The sequence below is a fragment of the Electrona antarctica genome (genome assembly GCF_951216825.1).
Source record: "Electrona antarctica genome assembly, chromosome: 20".
In the NCBI taxonomy this organism is placed as follows: Eukaryota; Metazoa; Chordata; class Actinopteri; order Myctophiformes; family Myctophidae; genus Electrona; species Electrona antarctica.
In genome coordinates this window covers 36,795,624-36,816,870 of record NC_136801.1, presented here as the reverse complement: position 1 = coordinate 36,816,870, position 21,247 = coordinate 36,795,624, and positions in this window count along the sequence as shown.

The window sequence follows — 21,247 nt, the reverse complement described above, 5'->3', positions numbered from 1 at the left end:
CAGCTGCACGGGGTTTCCCGGTCATGAATCCACGGGTCCACCTGTAGTCCCTCCTCTTACCACTAGGGCCCAGTGCTTCAACGTTGGAGTGCCTCCCTGGTCCCTTGGTGAAACCGCACTGGGCACAACAGCCGCATCTATAGTTCCCCTCGCGAATATTATCTAAAAAAGTACTATTTTTTTAGCTCAGGTGTATGCGATCTAACCAGCTGGTCTCTTAAATTAGGAGGGCGCTTAAACACCACAGCTGGGGCTTGTGTAAACACAGTGCTAAGCCTAGGGTCTGACTGAATAATATGCCAGTGTTTATAGAACTTTTTTTTTTTATTCAAAACCCATAGGCGAGTATCTGAGCACACAAAAGGGAGCATTAAGCCTTTTTGATTTTAATTTTAGGAGCAAGGCATCCTCCTGTGTCTAATTTTTAACAGTCAACAGCGACATGATCCAACCATTCCTGCTCATACCCTCTTTCCAAAAATCTTTTGTTGAGATCTGTAGCTTGTGCGTGATAACGAGCATCTGTGCTGCAAACCCTCCGAGCCCGATGAAACTGGCTAATAGGTAGACTTTTAACCAAATGAGTGGGGTGAAAACTGTCCCCTCGTAATATAGTGTTTCTGTCTGTGGGTTTGCGATACAGATCTGTCTGTATCGTGTTATCATGTTTAATGACTAAACATATCCAGAAAGCTAATTTGTGTGTCACTGAGCTCCAGAGTGAATTGAAGATGTTCGTTAACATAATTTAAATAGGCATGAGACTGTGAGAGAGTTTCTGCCGTACCAGCCCATTAAAGCTGCTATAAGCAATAATATGTCAAAATTTTAATGAACTTTTTATTTTTTTGGTATTCAGACAGCCAGCAATGGGTAGAACGCTCCCCAAAAATATTTAGTCTCTGTGACGCATCTAGGGGCCACAAGATTTTCCTAGATGTGTCACAGAGACTAAATTATTTTGGGAGCATTCTACCCATTGCTGGCTGTCTGAATACCAAAAAATAACAAGGTCATTCATATTTTGACATATTATTGCTTATAGCAGCTTTAAATAAACAAATCGTCAATGTAACGCCGATATAAACAAATGTTAAGGGTTGACAATAGGATCTAGCACAAACTGTTGCTCAAATATAGCTCATATATAGATTTGCGTCATCTCTGGTCATTGTGCTGCCCATGGCTGTCCCTTTGTTCTGTAAATGAAAATCATTCTTGTACAGAAAACAATTCATAGTCAGCACTAATGCAGTGAGTGCAGTGACACAGGCAGTGCTGGGTTTGGTAAGAGGATCTCTTTGCCTCAGAAAAACGTTGACAGCCTCCACACCGCCCCTGTGTCCCTTTTATGCCCATATATGGAGATCTTTGTCAGGCATGCCCAAATATGGAGTCTATATGTACTGTAGATGTCAGAACATCATTGTGATGTCAGAACAGGCCAGCTCCATATATGGAGATGTAGGGGTGATGCAGGTGTGATCAATTGGCTAATTTGGGCTCTGTCCAGAGCCGGGGCAGAGGCTTTTGTGCTGGTTCTGGACACTGCACTGCACTCCCTGTAGGTGGTGTGGAACGTGTGTCAAATTTGAAGTCGTCTAACGTGTGTGTCAAATTTGAAATCGGTGGGGCGAACGGTTCTGGAGTTACTGGTGTAGAGGGTATGCGCGTGACATCATCATCACACCCAGACGTCATGCAGGAACGCCCATACATCCAAACAGAAAAGTCCTATATGATTGCATTAAACAACGTTAAACAATGTTAAACTCACTTTTCCTCTCACTTTGCCACTTGATTTGCCACTCGATTTGCCATTCACTTTATGCATGCCCATACCCTCTATATGATCTCCATATATGAAGATCACGACACTGACCTCATTTAGTATCTCCATATATGAAGATCACGACACTGACCTCATTTAGTATCTCCATATATGAAGATCACGACACTGACCTCATCAAACCCTGGATTTGGGCCCGGTCCGGGGCCTGGGCAGAGGCATTTGTGCTGGTTCTGGACAACTGGCGATCCGGCGGACTCGACACCGGGCACTGCACTCCCTATGGGGGTGTGGAATGCGTGTGTCAAATTTGAAGTCGGTGGGGCGAACGGTTCTCGAGTTACATGGATTACAGATGTATACACACGTACGTGCAGAGACGTGGTCCATTTATAATAGGATAATCTTTTGAAAGTAGAACAGCTACAAGCTCACAATGCGTCACATTTGCTATCTTGTAGATCGGCTATTTTCAAATGGCTGAAAATTATAGGGCTGAAGTGGTTAATGCTAATGTTTTGTAATAGAGCGTCGCAGTCCCGCCCCCTTTCAGAACAACAAGGGACCCAGGAAATAATTCCCCATTCATTTTCCCCATAGGCTTTTCAAAAAGTATTTATTTAAAGATCTTTACGCCGCGGACAAATCCAACTCGAGTTGTGACCAATCATGAAAATAAACACAATGTTTTGGGTCGATCAAATAATTAGAAAGAAGACAATAAAGGCAGGATACAACACTTTGTTTTTTTTTTCTTCTTACTAATTATTTGATCGGCCCATTGTCATGATTTGTCACGAGCCGAGTTGGATTTGTCCGCGGCGTAAACGTCTTTAAATAAATACTTTTTGAAAAGCCTATGGGGGAAATGAATGGGCCACTCGTCCTTCTGGACTGCGACGCTCTATAATAATCAAAATCTACAAAGTAACTTGTAAAGTTGTCAAATAATTGTAGTGGAGTAAAAGTACAATATTTGCCTCTGAAATGTAAGAGTACCTTCTTGGTACTTTAAGTACAGTACATGTTGATACCAATACGTTTGTATACTTTGTATTTCTACATTGCAGTATTGGTACTTTTACTAATGAGTAAAACATGCAAGTACTTTTTCGAACACTGGCACAGATCGAGACACCTTGAAGGAAGTGCTGTGTGTTTTGTGCTGTGAAATCGCAATATTATGTACATACTGTACATAATATTGCGATTTCACAGCACAAAACACACAGCACCCATGAATAATAGTCTGAGGTTGGTGAGAGTGGAAAGTGGTGTAAATAAATGCCAGAGGGTGCTTTTCAATTCAAATGAGGATCAAGGGCAACGTGGTAAATGGTGCATTTCTTTTTTTTTATATATAATTTTTATCCCATGATTTTGTAACCCAGTTTTCACCCCTGTGTCAATTATCTAATGTGATCCTGGGCTCTACACACCCTCCGCCAACCTAGTCCCCATATATGGGGGACATGGGGAGAGCAACGGACTTGAACTCATGCTTCCTTCATGCCTGAGTGTTGCCTAAGTTGCTCCTTTACACCTGGCAGGGCATTTCTATAGCACCTTTCTCCAAAGCGCTTCACACAGTGTGCATTACATTCACTCACTCACTGCACTCACTCAGAGGAAACCACGCAAGGCAGCGACCTGCACACTGGAAGCAGGTATGGGTTCCGTGGTCTTGCTCAAGGACACTTCAACGTTAAGGTCCTTGTGGTCAGCATTTTGTCCCACATGCCAAACAAAGAGTCAGGGTCAGAAGGGAAAGGAAGGGACGAGAGGCGAGGCGAGGAGAAGAGAAGAGAAGAGAAGAGAAGAGAAGAGAAGAGAAGAGAAGAGAAGAGAAGAGAAGAGAAGAGAAGAGAAGAGAAGAGAAGAGAAGAGAAGAGAAAAAGTGCCCTTCTGGGCACAGGTCTCCACCAGGAGGATAGGAGTGTGTGTGATGTTTGGCAAAATGTTTACGAGTAATATAATCATGTTTTGTGTGTGTGTGTGTGTGTGTGTGTGTGTGTGTGTGTGTGTGTGTGTGTGTGTGTGTGTGTGTGTGTGTGTGTGAGAGAGAGAGACACGGCTTGGCCTGTTGTAGCGCCACCATGAGGCTGATTTGAAAACTGTCAAGTGGCATTTATTCCTCAGCCTAGTGGGAATATGCATGCACAGTTTCACACACTACGTTGAGTAGTTGTGGCGATTTGTACAAAACGGGTACAAAGCGGGCTACTCCTGAAAAGTTTAGAAGCCAATCGTCTTGATCACATGACTATGGAGAGCATGTGTACCGATTTGCGTGAAATTTGGATACCATCTGAAGGAGTAATATTATAAAATGTGTTTTTCCTTGGCCTCTAGGGAGTTGGCATACAAAGTTATCCACAAATCCGTGCAGTTGGAGGTAAAAACACTTTTCGGCCAGTTATAGGGCCACCATGAGGCTGAGTTGAAAATGTTCACGTGGCATTTCTTCCTCGGCCTAGTGGGAATGTGCGTGCGCAATTTCACGGAAATCACACAATGTGTTTATGATTTGCAGCATTTTGTTTGAAACTGAGCACTCCTGCGAACTTTGGAAGCCAATCTTAGCCAATCAGGATGGAGTCTGAGAAATCTGAAAGACCCGTTTCGTTGAATGGCTCTAGAGAGACTGTGTACCAATTTGCGTGATGTTTGGACAAAATCTGTATAGGTGTACTGTCCAAAAACTGGTTTTACACAAAGCGGCCTACTGGTGGCGCTATAACAGGCCGTTCTGGAAATTTTGGGGCAGAGGTTCATTGTTGGCATCCAGCGACCGGGTTAACAGTGCGGGAGATTAGCTGTTCACAGACGGACGGACGGACACATGGACGGAGTGCAAAACATACTCTCTCCCCAAGCCTTCGGCCTGGTGGAGACAAAGAGGAGAGGAGAGGAGAGGAGAGGAGAGGAGAGGAGAGGAGAGGAGAGGAGAGGAGAGGAGAGGAGAGGAGAGGAGAGGAGAGGAGAGGAGAGGAGAGGAGAGGAGAGAAGAGAAGAGAAGAGAAGAGAAGAGACAAACGCTTGGCAGACCCTGAGGAAAAAGGAAAGGCATTCTGATGTGTGATCAAGAAGAAATCAACACCCTTTCATGCTGCAATTAAAAGGGTTTTTTAATAAAACAGAGAGGAAGGGGGGGGGGCATGTTTTTTTGCGGGGGAGTTGTGGAGAGAAACAGGTGGGGACGGCGCTAATACCCCGATATGAAACCAGTGAAGGATGGAAGGAAAACAAAGGGGACGATGCGTCCCGTCACAGAATGTGATCCAATTTGCATGCTGATCCGGGGACAGATTGCTCCCTGTCGGCACGAGACACGGAAGAGAAGGAGCTCCAAAATAAACAAACACTGCTTTATAACATACACACAAACTCACATTACCAAGTTCTCAGTACGAGTTGAGAGGCAAACTCTGTTCAGTTCTGTCCCTATACGCCCGTCCGGTTTCAGACTCAGTTTTCACTGAGACCACGTGATGGTGTGTTGGGCTTAAAAATGGTATAATGTTCAGATTTGGATTAGAGGTATAAGGGATTAGGTTAAAGAGGTTGTGTTTACCTCTGTAACTATTTAACCTAATCCCTTATACCTCTAATCCAAATCTGAACATTATACCAATGTTAAGCCTATAAAGGTCCCCACACACCGAGCAGCGTTTCGCCATCGGTTTTCCGAAAAACGCGGCCGGTGTGCAACCACCTTAACCTCCCAAATATGTTTTAATCATGAAACAAAAGAATACCTCCTTCTCGTGAGCACCACTGAAATGCTACTATAATTATTATTTCTGGTCTATTCATCAAATTCCGCTATACTTTAATTTGTGCATGAGCACGCTTGCACATACACACACACACAGGTACTATTGTCTGACAATACAACAGGTATTTAATTGCATAACTGGGTTGGACATGCATGTCACACTTTAATCATCCCCGAGTATTGCCTACTATTTATTGGAAATTATTGATAGGCTAATATCCATCCGTCCCCCTCTCTCTCTCTGTCTGTCTGTCTGTCTGTCTGTCTGTCTGTCTGTCTGTCTGTCTGTCTGTCTGTCTGTCTGTCTGTCTGTCTGTCTGTCTGTCTGTCTGTCTGTCTGTCCTCTCTCTCTCTCTCTCTCTCTCTCTCTCTCTCTCTCTCTCTCTCTCTCTCTCTCTCTCTCTCTCTCTCTCTCTCTCTCTCTCTCTCTCCCTCTCTCTCCCTCTCTCTCTCTCTCTCTCTCTCTCTCCCTCCCTCTCTCTCTCTCTCTCTCTCTCTCTCTCTCCCTCTCTCTCTCTCTCTCCCCCCCTCTCTCTCTCTCCCCCCCTCTCTCTCCCTCTCTCTCCAAGTGGAGGCAGTTTGTCATTAGCCATGCTGCTTTCAACACCTTGTCACGGAACATCACTGGTGACGAACAGCCCAGGAATAGAACAGTGCAATGTGCGCACGTAGTGCAGTGGTGGTAAAAGTACTCACAGTTAAGTAAAAGTACCAATAATGCAATGTAGATGTACTCCGTTATGAGTAAAAGTCGGGAATTCAAAATGTACTTGAGTAGAAGTTCAAAAGTATTGGCAACACAATGTACTTAAAGTACCAAAAGTACTCACTATGCAGAATGTCCCATTTCAAGTATGACAATCTTTTTGAAAATAGCCGATCTACAAGCACACAATGCGTCGCATCGCGACACATTGTGAGCTTGTAGATCGGCTATTTTCAAATGGCTGAAATGTATATAGGGTTGGAGTGTATGTTTTGTGATAATAATCAAAATCTATATAAAAGTAACTCCATGTAATTTGTAAGTTAAGATCATTATCTGTTGCTCCTCATCTTCTGTTATTTCTGTACAAAAGCATTATCCAACCTGTTCTGTTGTACTGTTCCGCATGTTTCTACACCATACTGCCCATGCCTAACAGAAACAAACTTTTCAGTATTACCCGATTGCTTCCAAGATCACCGGACTCCCTACACCAGGGGTAGGCAACCTTTATTATCAGAAGAGCCATTTTTGGATCAAAAACGTATTACAATTCTATCTGGAGCCGCAAAATATGTTTGCTTTAATTATTTGTGATTTTTCTGGTCTTTTAATATTACATTTTATTGTTTGCAAATTTCTCAAAGCATATCAAGTATACTGTACCAGTAAGCCAGCAGCATTGGTGGTGAAAACAAACACAGATGTCTTATCATGAATACATTCTTCTATTTTCCTTCATTACATTTGATTCTTAGTTTTATCTGGTGTATAGGCAAAATTGTTTTGCAATATCAAAATGAAAGAATAACTTTATGCCTACTACAAATTCAGTAATAAATTATGATTAAATGTAAATAAAAACAAATAAAATAAAAAGAAAACCTCTTACACCCACACTTTCTGATATGAACAATAAGGCCATTACACAGTTAGCACTTTCAATATCAAATTACACTGATCATCCTCTGTATCACTTTTTTAACCTCATGCCATCTGGACAAAGATACAGAAAAAGGTCCGTTTTAGTAGGAGTTTTGTCCCCTCAGCCATCGTGGCATTAAACAAACTGGCCCGCCGATGGGATGGTTCTGTATACATCGTGCATGTATGATGGGATGGTTCTGTATACATCGTGCATGTATGATGGGATGGTTCTGTATACATCGTGCATGTATGATGGGATGGTTCTGTATACATCGTGCATGTATGATGGGATGGTTCTGTATACATCGTGCATGTATGATGGGATGGTTCTGTATACATCGTGCATGTATGATGGGATGGTTCTGTATACATCGTGCATGTATGATGGGATGGTTCTGTATACATCGTACATGTATGATGGGATGGTTCTGTATACAACGTGCATGTATGATGGGATGGTTCTGTATACATCGTACATGTATGATGGGATGGTTCTGTATACAACGTACATGTATGATGGGATGGTTCTGTATACATCGTACATGTATGATGGGATGGTTCTGTATACATCGTACATGTATGATGGGATGGTTCTGTATACAACGTACATGTATGATGGGATGGTTCTGTATACAACGTACATGTATGATGGGATGGTTCTGTATACAACGTACATGTATGATGGGATGGTCCTGTATACAACGTACATGTATGATGGGATGGTCCTGTATACAACGTACATGTATGATGGGATGGTTCTGTATACATCGTACATGTATGATGGGATGGTTCTGTATACATCGTGCATGTATGATGGGATGGTTCTGTATACATCGTGCATGTATGATGGGATGGTCCTGTATACAACGTACATGTATGATGGGATGGTTCTGTATACAACGTACATGTATGATGGGATGGTTCTGTATACAACGTACATGTATGATGGGATGGTTCTGTATACAACGTACATGTATGATGGGATGGTTCTGTATACATCGTACATGTATGATGGGATGGTTCTGTATACATCGTACATGTATGATGGGATGGTTCTGTATACAACGTACATGTATGATGGGATGGTTCTGTATACAACGTACATGTATGATGGGATGGTTCTGTATACAACGTACATGTATGATGGGATGGTTCTGTATACAACGTACATGTATGATGGGATGGTTCTGTATACAACGTACATGTATGATGGGATGGTTCTGTATACAACGTACATGTATGATGGGATGGTTCTGTATACAACGTACATGTATGATGGGATGGTTCTGTATACATCGTACATGTATGATGGGATGGTTCTGTATACATCGTACATGTATGATGGGATGGTTCTGTATACAACGTACATGTATGATGGGATGGTTCTGTATACAACGTACATGTATGATGGGATGGTTCTGTATACAACGTACATGTATGATGGGATGGTTCTGTATACAACGTACATGTATGATGGGATGGTTCTGTATACAACGTACATGTATGATGGGATGGTTCTGTATACAACGTACATGTATGATGGGATGGTTCTGTATACAACGTACATGTATGATGGGATGGTTCTGTATACATCGTACATGTATGATGGGATGGTTCTGTATACATCGTACATGTATGATGGGATGGTTCTGTATACAACGTACATGTATGGTGGGATGGTTCTGTATACAACGTACATGTATGATGGGATGGTTCTGTATACAACGTACATGTATGATGGGATGGTTCTGTATACAACGTACATGTATGATGGGATGGTTCTGTATACAACGTACATGTATGATGGGATGGTTCTGTATACAACGTACATGTATGATGGGATGGTTCTGTATACATCGTACATGTATGATGGGATGGTTCTGTATACATCGTACATGTATGATGGGATGGTTCTGTATACATCGTACATGTATGATGGGATGGTTCTGTATACATCGTACATGTATGATGGGATGGTTCTGTATACATCGTGCATGTATGATGGGATGGTCCTGTATACATCGTGCATGTATGATGGGATGGTTCTGTATACATCGTGCATGTATGATGGGATGGTTCTGTATACATCGTGCATGTATGATGGGATGGTTCTGTATACATCGTACATGTATGATGGGATGGTTCTGTATACATCGTACATGTATGATGGGATGGTTCTGTATACATCGTACATGTATGATGGGATGGTTCTGTATACATCGTACATGTATGATGGGATGGTTCTGTATACATCGTACATGTATGATGGGATGGTTCTGTATACATCGTGCATGTATGATGGGATGGTTCTGTATACATCGTACATGTATGATGGGATGGTTCTGTATACATCGTGCATGTATGATGGGATGGTTCTGTATACATCGTACATGTATGATGGGATGGTTCTGTATACATCGTGCATGTATGATGGGATGGTTCTGTATACATCGTGCATGTATGATGGGATGGTTCTGTATACATCGTACATGTATGATGGGATGGTTCTGTATACATCGTGCATGTATGATGGGATGGTTCTGTATACATTGTGCATGTATGATGGGATGGTTCTGTATACATCGTACATGATGGTTCTGTATACCTCGTACATGTATGATGGGATGGTTCTGTATACATCGTACATGTATGATGGGATGGTTCTGTATACATCGTACATGTATGATGGGATGGTTCTGTATACATTGTGCATGTATGATGGGATGGTTCTGTATACATCGTACATGTATGATGGGATGGTTCTGTATACATCGTGCATGTATGATGGGATGGTTCTGTATACATCGTGCATGTATGATGGGATGGTTCTGTATACATCGTACATGTATGATGGGATGGTTCTGTATACATCGTGCATGTATGATGGGATGGTTCTGTATACATCGTGCATGTATGATGGGATGGTTCTGTATACATCGTGCATGTATGATGGGATGGTTCTGTATACATCGTGCATGTATGATGGGATGGTTCTGTATACATCGTGCATGTATGATGGGATGGTTCTGTATACCTCGTACATGTATGATGGGATGGTTCTGTATACATCGTACATGATGGTTCTGTATACATCGTACATGATGGTTCTGTAAACCTCGTACATGTATGATGGGATGGTTCTGTATACATCGTGCATGTATGATGGGATGGTTCTGTATACATCGTGCATGTATGATGGGATGGTTCTGTATACATTGTGCATGTATGATGGGATGGTTCTGTATACAACGTACATGTATGATGGGATGGTTCTGTATACAACGTACATGTATGATGGGATGGTTCTGTATACATCGTACATGTATGATGGGATGGTTCTGTATACATCGTACATGTATGATGGGATGGTTCTGTATACAACGTACATGTATGATGGGATGGTTCTGTATACAACGTACATGTATGATGGGATGGTTCTGTATACAACGTACATGTATGATGGGATGGTTCTGTATACAACGTACATGTATGATGGGATGGTTCTGTATACAACGTACATGTATGATGGGATGGTTCTGTATACAACGTACATGTATGATGGGATGGTTCTGTATACATCGTACATGTATGATGGGATGGTTCTGTATACATCGTACATGTATGATGGGATGGTTCTGTATACATCGTACATGTATGATGGGATGGTTCTGTATACATCGTACATGTATGATGGGATGGTTCTGTATACATCGTGCATGTATGATGGGATGGTCCTGTATACATCGTGCATGTATGATGGGATGGTTCTGTATACATCGTGCATGTATGATGGGATGGTTCTGTATACATCGTGCATGTATGATGGGATGGTTCTGTATACATCGTACATGTATGATGGGATGGTTCTGTATACATCGTACATGTATGATGGGATGGTTCTGTATACATCGTACATGTATGATGGGATGGTTCTGTATACATCGTACATGTATGATGGGATGGTTCTGTATACATCGTACATGTATGATGGGATGGTTCTGTATACATCGTGCATGTATGATGGGATGGTTCTGTATACATCGTACATGTATGATGGGATGGTTCTGTATACATCCTGCATGTATGATGGGATGGTTCTGTATACATCGTACATGTATGATGGGATGGTTCTGTATACATCGTGCATGTATGATGGGATGGTTCTGTATACATCGTGCATGTATGATGGGATGGTTCTGTATACATCGTACATGTATGATGGGATGGTTCTGTATACATCGTGCATGTATGATGGGATGGTTCTGTATACATTGTGCATGTATGATGGGATGGTTCTGTATACATCGTACATGATGGTTCTGTATACCTCGTACATGTATGATGGGATGGTTCTGTATACATCGTACATGTATGATGGGATGGTTCTGTATACATCGTACATGTATGATGGGATGGTTCTGTATACATTGTGCATGTATGATGGGATGGTTCTGTATACATCGTACATGTATGATGGGATGGTTCTGTATACATCGTGCATGTATGATGGGATGGTTCTGTATACATCGTGCATGTATGATGGGATGGTTCTGTATACATCGTACATGTATGATGGGATGGTTCTGTATACATCGTGCATGTATGATGGGATGGTTCTGTATACATCGTGCATGTATGATGGGATGGTTCTGTATACATCGTGCATGTATGATGGGATGGTTCTGTATACATCGTGCATGTATGATGGGATGGTTCTGTATACATCGTGCATGTATGATGGGATGGTTCTGTATACCTCGTACATGTATGATGGGATGGTTCTGTATACATCGTACATGATGGTTCTGTATACATCGTACATGATGGTTCTGTAAACCTCGTACATGTATGATGGGATGGTTCTGTATACATCGTGCATGTATGATGGGATGGTTCTGTATACATCGTGCATGTATGATGGGATGGTTCTGTATACATCGTGCATGTATGATGGGATGGTTCTGTATACAACGTACATGTATGATGGGATGGTTCTGTATACAACGTACATGTATGATGGGATGGTTCTGTATACATCGTACATGTATGATGGGATGGTTCTGTATACATCGTACATGTATGATGGGATGGTTCTGTATACATCGTGCATGTATGATGGGATGGTTCTGTATACATCGTACATGTATGATGGGATGGTTCTGTATACATCGTGCATGTATGATGGGATGGTTCTGTATACATCGTACATGTATGATGGGATGGTTCTGTATACATCGTGCATGTATGATGGGATGGTTCTGTATACATCGTGCATGTATGATGGGATGGTTCTGTATACATCGTACATGTATGATGGGATGGTTCTGTATACATCGTGCATGTATGATGGGATGGTTCTGTATACATTGTGCATGTATGATGGGATGGTTCTGTATACATCGTACATGATGGTTCTGTATACCTCGTACATGTATGATGGGATGGTTCTGTATACATCGTACATGTATGATGGGATGGTTCTGTATACATCGTACATGTATGATGGGATGGTTCTGTATACATTGTGCATGTATGATGGGATGGTTCTGTATACATCGTACATGTATGATGGGATGGTTCTGTATACATCGTGCATGTATGATGGGATGGTTCTGTATACATCGTGCATGTATGATGGGATGGTTCTGTATACATCGTACATGTATGATGGGATGGTTCTGTATACATCGTGCATGTATGATGGGATGGTTCTGTATACATCGTGCATGTATGATGGGATGGTTCTGTATACATCGTGCATGTATGATGGGATGGTTCTGTATACATCGTGCATGTATGATGGGATGGTTCTGTATACATCGTGCATGTATGATGGGATGGTTCTGTATACCTCGTACATGTATGATGGGATGGTTCTGTATACATCGTACATGATGGTTCTGTAAACCTCGTACATGTATGATGGGATGGTTCTGTATACATCGTGCATGTATGATGGGATGGTTCTGTATACATCGTGCATGTATGATGGGATGGTTCTGTATACATCGTGCATGTATGATGGGATGGTTCTGTATACAACGTACATGTATGATGGGATGGTTCTGTATACAACGTACATGTATGATGGGATGGTTCTGTATACATCGTACATGTATGATGGGATGGTTCTGTATACATCGTACATGTATGATGGGATGGTTCTGTATACAACGTACATGTATGATGGGATGGTTCTGTATACAACGTACATGTATGATGGGATGGTTCTGTATACAACGTACATGTATGATGGGATGGTTCTGTATACAACGTACATGTATGATGGGATGGTTCTGTATACAACGTACATGTATGATGGGATGGTTCTGTATACATCGTACATGTATGATGGGATGGTTCTGTATACATCGTACATGTATGATGGGATGGTTCTGTATACAACGTACATGTATGATGGGATGGTTCTGTATACAACGTACATGTATGATGGGATGGTTCTGTATACAACGTACATGTATGATGGGATGGTTCTGTATACAACGTACATGTATGATGGGATGGTTCTGTATACAACGTACATGTATGATGGGATGGTTCTGTATACAACGTACATGTATGATGGGATGGTTCTGTATACATCGTACATGTATGATGGGATGGTTCTGTATACATCGTACATGTATGATGGGATGGTTCTGTATACATCGTACATGTATGATGGGATGGTTCTGTATACATCGTGCATGTATGATGGGATGGTTCTGTATACATCGTGCATGTATGATGGGATGGTCCTGTATACATCGTGCATGTATGATGGGATGGTTCTGTATACATCGTGCATGTATGATGGGATGGTTCTGTATACATCGTGCATGTATGATGGGATGGTTCTGTATACATCGTACATGTATGATGGGATGGTTCTGTATACATCGTACATGTATGATGGGATGGTTCTGTATACATCGTACATGTATGATGGGATGGTTCTGTATACATCGTGCATGTATGATGGGATGGTTCTGTATACATCGTACATGTATGATGGGATGGTTCTGTATACATCGTGCATGTATGATGGGATGGTTCTGTATACATCGTACATGTATGATGGGATGGTTCTGTATACATCGTGCATGTATGATGGGATGGTTCTGTATACATCGTACATGTATGATGGGATGGTTCTGTATACATCGTGCATGTATGATGGGATGGTTCTGTATACATCGTGCATGTATGATGGGATGGTTCTGTATACATCGTACATGTATGATGGGATGGTTCTGTATACATCGTGCATGTATGATGGGATGGTTCTGTATACATTGTGCATGTATGATGGGATGGTTCTGTATACATCGTACATGATGGTTCTGTATACCTCGTACATGTATGATGGGATGGTTCTGTATACATCGTACATGTATGATGGGATGGTTCTGTATACATCGTACATGTATGATGGGATGGTTCTGTATACATTGTGCATGTATGATGGGATGGTTCTGTATACATCGTACATGTATGATGGGATGGTTCTGTATACATCGTGCATGTATGATGGGATGGTTCTGTATACATCGTGCATGTATGATGGGATGGTTCTGTATACATCGTACATGTATGATGGGATGGTTCTGTATACATCGTGCATGTATGATGGGATGGTTCTGTATACATCGTGCATGTATGATGGGATGGTTCTGTATACATCGTGCATGTATGATGGGATGGTTCTGTATACATCGTGCATGTATGATGGGATGGTTCTGTATACATCGTGCATGTATGATGGGATGGTTCTGTATACCTCGTACATGTATGATGGGATGGTTCTGTATACATCGTACATGATGGTTCTGTATACATCGTACATGATGGTTCTGTAAACCTCGTACATGTATGATGGGATGGTTCTGTATACATCGTGCATGTATGATGGGATGGTTCTGTATACATCGTGCATGTATGATGGGATGGTTCTGTATACATCGTGCATGTATGATGGGATGGTTCTGTATACCTCGTACATGTATGATGGGATGGTTCTGTATACATCGTACATGATGGTTCTGTATACATCGTGCATGTATGATGGGATGGTTCTGTATACATCGTACATGATGGTTCTGTATACCTCGTACATGTATGATGGGATGGTTCTGTATACATCGTGCATGTATGATGGGATGGTTCTGTATACATCGTACATGATGGTTCTGTATACCTCGTACATGTATGATGGGATGGTTCTGTATACATCGTGCATGTATGATGGGATGGTTCTGTATACATCGTGCATGTATGATGGGATGGTTCTGTATACATCGTGCATGTATGATGGGATGGTTCTGTATACATCGTGCATGTATGATGGGATGGTTCTGTATACCTCGTACATGTATGATGGGATGGTTCTGTATACATCGTACATGATGGTTCTGTATACATCGTGCATGTATGATGGGATGGTTCTGTATACATCGTACATGATGGTTCTGTATACATCGTGCATGTATGATGGGATGGTTCTGTATACGTTGTGCATGTATGATGGGATGGTTCTGTATACGTTGTGCATGTATGATGGGATGGTTCTGTATACATCGTGCATGTATGATGGGATGGTTCTGTATACATCGTGCATGTATGATGGGATGGTTCTGTATACATCGTGCATGTATGATGGGATGGTTCTGTATACATCGTGCATGTATGATGGGATGGTTCTGTATACATCGTACATGATGGTTCTGTATACCTCGTACATGTATGATGGGATGGTTCTGTATACATCGTGCATGTATGATGGGATGGTTCTGTATACATCGTGCATGTATGATGGGATGGTTCTGTATACATCGTGCATGTATGATGGGATGGTTCTGTATACATCGTACATGTATGATGGGATGGTTCTGTATACATCGTGCATGTATGATGGGATGGTTCTGTATACATCGTACATGTATGATGGGATGGTTCTGTATACATCGTGCATGTATGATGGGATGGTTATGTATACATCGTGCATGTATGATGGGATGGTTCTGTATACATCGTGCATGTATGATTGGATGGTTCTGTATACATCGTACATGTATGATGGGATGGTTCTGTATACATCGTGCATGTATGATGGGATGGTTCTGTATACATCGTACATGTATGATGGGATGGTTCTGTATACAACGTACATGTATGATGGGATGGTTCTGTATACATCGTGCATCTATGATGGGATGGTTCTGTATACATCGTGCATGTATGATGGGATGGTTCTGTATACATCGTGCATGTATGATGGGATGGTTCTGTATACATCGTAAATGTATGATGGGATGGTTCTGTATACATCGTGCATGTATGATGGGATGGTTCTGTATACATCGTGCATGTATGATGGGATGGTTCTGTATACATCGTGCATGTATGATGGGATGGTTCTGTATACATCGTACATGTATGATGGGATGGTTCTGTATACATCGTACATGTATGATGGGATGGTTCTGTATACATCGTGCATGTATGATGGGATGGTTCTGTATACATCGTGCATGTATGATGGGATGGTTCTGTATACATCGCGCATGTATGATGGGATGGTTCTGTATACATCGTGCATGTATGATGGGATGGTTCTGTATACATCGTACATGATGGTTCTGTATACCTCGTACATGTATGATGGGATGGTTCTGTATATATCGTGCATGTATGATGGGATGGTTCTGTATACATCGTGCATGTATGATGGGATGGTTCTGTATACATCGTGCATGTATGATGGGATGGTTCTGTATACATCGTACATGTATGATGGGATGGTTCTGTATACATCGTGCATGTATGATGGGATGGTTCTGTATACATCGTACATGATGGTTCTGTATACCTCGTACATGTATGATGGGATGGTTCTGTATACATCGTACATGTATGATGGGATGGTTCTGTATACATCGTGCATGTATGATGGGATGGTCCTGTATACATCGTGCATGTATGATGGGATGGTTCTGTATACATCGTGCATGTATGATGGGATGGTTCTGTATACATCGTGCATGTATGATGGGATGGTCCTGTATACATCGTGCATGTATGATGGGATGGTTCTGTATACATCGTGCATGTATGATGGGATGGTCCTGTATACATCGTGCATGTATGATGGGATGGTACTGTATACATCGTGCATGTATGATGGGATGGTTCTGTATACATCGTGCATGTATGATGGGATGGTTCTGTATACATCGTGCATGTATGATGGGATGGTTCTGTATACATCGTACATGTATGATGGGATGGTCCTGTATACATCATGCATATGGGATGGTTCTGTATACATCGTGCATGTATGATGGGATGGTTCTGTATACATCGTGCATGTATGATGGGATGGTCCTGTATACATCATGCATATGGGATGGTTCTGTATACATCGTGCATGTATGATGGGATGGTTCTGTATACATCGTACATGTATGATGGGATGGTCCTGTATACATCATGCATATGGGATGGTTCTGTATACATCGTGCATGTACACCAGGGGTAGGCAACATTTATTATCAGAAGAGCCATTTTTGGCCCAAAAACGTATTACAATTATATCTGGAGCCGCAACATATGTTTGCTTTAATTAAAGGAGCATTCAGTGATTTGGGTGATTTGAAAAACCACCCAGTCCGCCCCGGTAACAAAATGTGCACATGCACGTTCTACAGTGGGGGGAAGTGCAACAGGCCAACAGCATGTGCACCAAGGCCCGCCCCCACTCGATCATGATTGGAGGAAGGCCCCACTCATCCTGATTGGATGAAGGTTTTGCCACCCGCCACCAAAACTGAAACTAGGGTTTTTTGACCCCAGGGGCTCACTGGGGACAGGGAGGAACTCCTTATATGGTCAGCACACTCTATAGTAGGGAGGATTATCCAGAAAAAAAGAAAAAATAAGTGATATTTGAATTAAGTCAAATCACTGAATATACCTTTAAGCAAACTTTCATTATTTGTGATTTTTCTGGTCTTTTCAAGTATACTGTACCAGTAAGTAAGGTGGTGAAAATACATTCTGTATACATCGTGCATGTATGATGGGATGGTTCTGTATACATCGTGCATGTATGATGGGATGGTTCTGTATACATCGTGCATGTATGATGGGATGGTTCTGTATACCTCGTACATGTATGATGGGATGGTTCTGTATACATCGTGCATGTATGATGGGATGGTTCTGTATACATCGTGCATGTATGATGGGATGGTTCTGTATACATCGTGCATGTATGATGGGATGGTTCTGTATACATCGTGCATGTATGATGGGATGGTTCTGTATACATCGTACATGATGGTTCTGTATACCTCGTACATGTATGATGGGATGGTTCTGTATACATCGTGCATGTATGATGGGATGGTTCTGTATACATCGTGCATGTATGATGGGATGGTTCTGTATACATCGTGCATGTATGATGAGATGGTTCTGTATACATCGTACATGTATGATGGGATGGTTCTGTATACATCGTGCATGTATGATGGGATGGTTCTGTATACATTGTGCATGTATGATGGGATGGTTCTGTATACATCGTACATGATGGTTCTGTATACCTCGTACATGTATGATGGGATGGTTCTGTATACATCGTACATGTATGATGGGATGGTTCTGTATACATCGTGCATGTATGATGGGATGGTTCTGTATACATCGTGCATGTATGATGGGATGGTTCTGTATACATCGTGCATGTATGATGGGATGGTTCTGTATACATCGTGCATGTATGATGGGATGGTTCTGTATACATCGTGCATGTATGATGAGATGGTTCTGTATACATCGTACATGTATGATGGGATGGTTCTGTATACATCGTGCATGTATGATGGGATGGTTCTGTATACATTGTGCATGTATGATGGGATGGTTCTGTATACATCGTACATGATGGTTCTGTATACCTCGTACATGTATGATGGGATGGTTCTGTATACATCGTACATGTATGATGGGATGGTTCTGTATACATCGTGCATGTATGATGGGATGGTTCTGTATACATCGTGCATGTATGATGGGATGGTTCTGTATACATCGTGCATGTATGATGGGATGGTTCTGTATACATCGTACATGTATGATGGGATGGTTCTGTATACATCGTACATGTATGATGGGATGGTTCTGTATACATCGTGCATGTATGATGGGATGGTTCTGTATACATCGTGCATGTATGATGGGATGGTTCTGTATACATCGTACATGATGGTTCTGTATACCTCGTACATGTATGATGGGATGGTTCTGTATACATCGTGCATGTATGATGGGATGGTTCTGTATACATCGTGCATGTATGATGGGATGGTTCTGTATACATCGTACATGATGGTTCTGTATACATCGTGCATGTATGATGGGATGGTTCTGTATACATCGTGCATGTATGATGGGATGGTTCTGTATACATCGTACATGATGGTTCTGTATACCTCGTACATGTATGATGGGATGGTTCTGTATACATCGTGCATGATGGTTCTGTATACATCGTGCATGTATGATGGGATGGTTCTGTATACATCGTGCATGTATACATGTACGATGTATACAGAACCATCCCATCATATATGATGGGATGGTTCTGTATACATCGTGCATGTATGATGGGATGGTTCTGTATACATCGTGCATGTATGATGGGATGGTTCTGTATACATCGTGCATGTATGATGGGATGGTTCTGTATACATCGTACATGTATGATGGGATGGTTCTGTATACATCGTACATGTATGATGGGATGTCGTACATGTATGATGGGATGGTTCTGTATACATCGTACATGTATGATGGGATGGTTCTGTATACATCGTACATGTATGATGGGATGGTTCTGTATACATCGTACATGTATGATGGGATGGTTCTGTATACGTCGTGCATGTATGATGGGATGGTTCTGTATACATCGTACATGTATGATGGGATGGTTCTGTATACATCGTACATGTATGATGGGATGGTTCTGTATACATCGTACATGTATGATGGGATGGTTCTGTATACCTCGTACATGTATGATGGGATGGTTCTGTATACATCGTACATGATGGTTCTGTATACATCGTGCATGATGGTTCTGTATACATCGTGCATGTATGATGGGATGGTTCTGTATACATCGTACATGTATGATGGGATGGTTCTGTATACATCGTACATGTATGATGGGATGGTTCTGTATACATCGTGCATGTATGATGGGATGGTTCTGTATACCTCGTACATGATGGTTCTGTATACATCGTGCATGTATGATGGGATGGTTCTGTATACATCGTACATGTATGATGGGATGGTTCTGTATACATCGTACATGTATGATGGGATGGTTCTGTATACATCGTACATGTATGATGGGATGGTTCTGTATACATCGTGCATGTATGATGGGATGGTTCTGTATACATCGTGCATGTATGATGGGATGGTTCTGTATACATCGTGCATGTATGATGGGATGGTTCTGTATACATCGTGCATGTATGATGGGATGGTTCTGTATACATCGTGCATGTATGATGGGATGGTTCTGTATACATCGTGCATGTATGATGGGATGGTTCTGTATACATCGTGCATGTATGATGGGATGGTTCTGTATACATCGTGCATGTATGATGGGATGGTTCTGTATACATCGTGCATGTATGATGGGATGGTTCTGTATACATCGTGCATGTATGATTGGATGGTTCTGTATACATCGTACATGTATGATGGGATGGTTCTGTATACATCGTGCATGTATGATGGGATGGTTCTGTATACATCGTGCATGTATGATGGGATGGTTCTGTATACATCGTGCATGTATGATGGGATGGTTCTGTATACATCGTGCATGTATGATGGGATGGTTCTGTATACATCGTGCATGTATGATGGGATGGTTCTGTATACATCGTGCATGTATGATGGGATGGTTCTGTATACATCGTACATGATGGTTCTGTATACCTCGTACATGTATGATGGGATG